Source organism: Dermacentor andersoni, chromosome 10 (assembly GCF_023375885.2).
Source record: "Dermacentor andersoni chromosome 10, qqDerAnde1_hic_scaffold, whole genome shotgun sequence".
NCBI classification, from domain to species: domain Eukaryota; kingdom Metazoa; phylum Arthropoda; class Arachnida; order Ixodida; family Ixodidae; genus Dermacentor; species Dermacentor andersoni.
In genome coordinates, this window is record NC_092823.1 from 30,912,281 (window position 1) to 30,916,826 (window position 4,546).

Here is a 4,546-nt window from a genome sequence, read left to right on the forward strand (position 1 = left end):
GCAACTCCTTTCGTCAACTTGCCGCAGCGTCTCCGCGTCGAGGCTGCTATGCGTCCCTGCCGCTGTGGAAAGCCCGTACTCGCGCACTAGTTAACTTCATACTAGCCCCAAGTGTGTTTCTTACTGCCGTGATATATATTTGAGTGTTTCTTTTATGTTTTCTATTTTCTTCTATTTATTTTAGCATCTTTTTAGTTCCATTAAAAGTTTGTGTGTGTTTTCGAAACCAACGGCTTTGTCCTCAATTGGGTTCTCGGAGGCTCCGCCTAAGAGAACCGTCAGAACCTTTTAGTACACGATCCTTTGTCCCCAATTGCGCATAACAGCCACCCCTAAAAAAATATTCGGCGCCCGATATTCGCTGCAAGCCGGGGTACAACAAAACCGAAAGTGGCGGGTCCATATTGTAAACGCGCTTTCCGAAGCAGACGACCGAGCTTGGTACTACCCAGTTCAGGACAGAGGGCGCTTTCTAGCATCATTTTCGCAGCGCCCCCTGGGCAATGCAAGAGCCCCATGGAGAGACTATCAGCCTTTCAGTTTGCGTGCAGAACTTGTGATGCTGTATTCGGGGCTGTGTTCGTTTTGCCGTGTGTACCAAGGCCATCGTTGCGTGACAGAGGAGACCCAATGGAATTCTATGAAGACATGTTTTTCGCACGGTATCGTTTCACGAAGGGAAAAGTCCAAGAACTACTGGCGTTTCTACCGATTGGAGCGAACGACGACTATTGGGGACTACCGCTGCCACCAATGCTGCAATTGTTGGTCACCCTGCGGTTTTATGGTGCTGGTACTTTCCAAATTGTCGCTGGGGACTTGGTAAACGTGTCGCAGCCTACAGTTTGTCGCATCGTGAAAAAAGTGACTCCGCTTATCGCCAGACATCTGTTCAGAGCGGTTGTTCGTTTCCCAGGAGCCTCCCAAGTGTCCAGCGTGATGCGGGACCTTTAGGAGATTGCTCACTTCCCCGGAGTTACCGGGTGTATTGATTGAACACATGTGAGAATCAAAAGCCGCGGTGGTGACGATGCTGAAGTTTACCGCAACCGCAAGGGTGTGTTTTCTGTGAATGTTCAGCTAAGTGCACTGCTTTTTGGCCGAAGTGATTCATTGCAAGAATATTATAGTTTTCTGTCAACTAAACATGTGCTTCACAACAACGATTGTATTATCGAAGTTTCGCGAGTAGAACGAATGCGCACTACGCAGAAATATAAATGTGGAGGAAGAAGTAGAGGAACTGGGCGTTATGTAAGATTTTTTCCGCGATACATTCCGTCAGCGTTTACTCGTTTCCTGCGGCCCTATACTCGGACGCCGTACGTCGAGTAGCCGATAACAACGACCTCTGCGTTCCAGACGCGTCTGAGCCTGCGCATGACACATATGCTCTTTCGGCGGGGACAATTCTCCGCTTGCTTTCGAGGCGCGATCGACCAGATAAATTAGCAACGGTGCACGTCCCTCGATCCGGTGACGGCAGCGGCTACCAATGGGCGGCACGACGCAATTTCGAGACAGAAAAGGTTTTTATCTCCCCTTGGTACATCGGCAGACGCTCCGCGGAAAATACGAAATGATTGAGTGACATGTAGGTCACCGTGGTGAGGGTAGAGCGTGGCGAAGAGGCTATCGGCTTCGACGGAGCAGATACGGCGACGCGACGCCGCGTGCAGATGCTGTTCTCTGGTTGCTTGTGTTTATCGCGCGTTCGTTGTATGCGCAAGCTCTCGCCTGTATTTTCAAGTTGCGTCGTCCCGCCGATAGGTATCCACTGCCGTCACCGGACAGATGGATGCGCACCGTTGCTAATTTATCTGGTCGGCCACGGCTGGTGGGTATCTTCACCTAAATAGTACATATCTTTTACGGTGGCCATGAATAAACGTGAAAGGTAGCTGTTACGTGAATAAAGATTGTTTGCCTAATACGGCCCCTGCTTTCGAAGAGAACATTTTACGTCAAAACTGTTAGTGCGACTTCAAGCTTTTAAAAACATTTGAGGCCTTTGTCACGGTGCTGTGAAAAAAAAAAACCATTCGCAAAGCTTACCTTTAGAATAAATGTAGGACATCGTAGGGGTGATGCGCGGAAAAAATTGTAAGCGCGGGAGTTTAGTAGGGGCCGAACACTAATTGCTAAACACTCGTTATGTGCCTGTTTAGAGGCATTATGTGGAGCACTTGCTCATTTTTCGAGCTTCGCTACAAGAACCAAAGGGGTAAAGAAATTTATATGCGAAGGTTACAGAGGTCATATACAGGCAAATGGAATTCTCAAACAGCTCTAAAGGAACAGCTTCGCTATATATAAGGCTGTGATTATTCAATTTCGCGCACAGCTCTTGCCTTTATTTATGAAGCTCCCTATATGCAAGCTACCACACAGCGCCTGTGTGTTACCTTTGACTTCTGTCCTCATTTGTTTTGTTAGTGCTACAGTATTATAATAAATACCTACCAATTTCATATGCGAGTTTCTGATTATTTTTGCTCGTTGTAGTTAGTGTGTGAACTGTGAACGATATTGTAGAGATAGCCTAATTTCAGATATGTTAAAATTTGCAACTGTCTGAGGTTTTATACGTGATTTTATGTTCATTGGTGCATGTTATGTGATACCGGTGCCTCCAACCGTCAGTGTATCTCATAATAGCGCAATATTCCTGCAAGTTGTGGGGGCCCCACAGCTGCAGTTCTTCAACGTTGTGGCAAGCTGGCCAGGGTCTGTACATGACAGCCGGATATTTGACAACTCCCGGGTGCGAGTTCTTTATGAAGAACATCGGGTGCCAGGAATTCTTCTTGGAGATATGGGCTATTCGTGTTTCCCATTCCTAATGACGCCCTTGCAGACCCAGGTTCAGCCAATACTCCAGATTGAAGGCAAGTAACTAAATCGAAATTGGCCCTAATGCAAAAGCTGTTTTTAAAATTGGAGTACGTTTGTTAACTGAATCAGAAAACTAATCTACACTGCTATTCTGTCAATATTGACGCAGCAAATACAAACAGAGGTATACTAATTAGATTGCTGATTGTGTTAAGCACGCACTGTGCAAGTAGGCAATTGCATTATTTTTGTTATTATACCTACAACAAGGCCCACATCAAGACGCGCAATTCAGTGGAGAGGGCTTTTGGTGTTTGGAAACGACGCTTCCCCTGCTTAGACATGAAACTGCAACACAGGCCCTGCAGTGCTACAAGCATCATTACCGCTTGTGCTGCTCTACATAATTTCGCACTGTCGCGAAGAGAACCCGAGCCAGTCGAAACACCGCAACATCATCCGTCAACCAGTCGATGCAGACGCATGGGACGAAACACCTGTGAAGAACACTTCCCACCTATTGATCGCGTGGTAGTCGATGTGTCCGGCATGCGGGTGCGGCAACTTCTTATAGAGAGAAGCTTTTCTTGAAGTATGGTGCACGCTGTGGCGATTTACAGAAACATGTGTTTAGTGCTAGTATGTTTTGAAAAATTTAGTAAACCTCATATAGTGCAGGCTAGGTGTGCCGCACATATTCACGGAATCAAGTAGTCCAGCTCTCCCCTCTCGTGGAGCAGGAAGATTATAAGTGCACCTTGGGGATGCAGCGAAGGGCATACGCTTCACTGCAGTTATTTCCGAACCTCCAGAAGCAAGCTGAGTAAGAGTGCGTGGGACTGGATGAGAGAGAGGAAGGAAAAACGAAGCACTTCGTTGGTCCTTCTTTCATTCTGTCCCACGCAATGTGTAACAACTGGCACAAGTGAGCATACTTTTGCTCGAGAAATCGTCGTATATCACATTTTATCTTTATTGCAGTAAAAGTAAACAGAGGAAATAGGTAGTACACTGTACCATCCGCTAAGGTACCTCTGGTACAGAAATGTAAGAACACAGTGATCTCCTCCAATAAAATATAGCATAAGAAGCTTCATTGTCTTCAACGACCCAAACAACTCGGTAACAGCATAACAGGAACCAACGTTCCGACAAGTGGACTTATATTTTTTCAAGGCGACATATGCTCTCTTGGCACAGTGCATATAGGTATGGTTCTTCTAAAATGGACAATCGGTAAGGCGGTGGGGCAAGTCAACGATCCAGAGTCTGTTAACGGCGAGTTTGCAGAATTGAAAAGATAGGTGTGCTACTCAACGTCGGTGAAGGAATGTAAGGTAGCGCCGTGTGTTAGCCGGTTGACGTGTCGCTGCAGGTTTCCCTTTTCGTGAAAGAGCCATGAACAACGCGGGAAGTGCGGGATTCCCTGCAGTAGAACCCTCCCCCCCCATTCCTTTTTTTAGCTTATTTTCGTAGCCGATGCCGGGTGTTCGGACCGTTAAGGCCCCCCGGCGAAGGCAACACACATCTTTGGCCTCTGCTTCACGTAGACGGCACCCCCGGTCTGACCCACCCGGGGGAAATCGGCAGTCGCCTTTTCCTATCCCCCTCTTCGATCTTTTTCTTTCCTGTCTTCTTTCTTTTACTGTCCTATCAACTCTTCTCTTCCGTCACTTCCTAATTTTCCTAGGCGGCTAGGGTTAACTTTGTG

The 4,546-nt window shown here is 47.1% G+C and overlaps 1 pseudogene; it reads left to right on the forward strand.

Annotated features, from left to right (window-relative positions):
• The first annotated feature begins 939 nt into the window (after positions 1 to 939).
• On the forward strand, positions 940 to 3,426 carry LOC126519193 (putative nuclease HARBI1; annotated as a pseudogene).
• Positions 3,427 to 4,546: the final 1,120 nt, after the last annotated feature.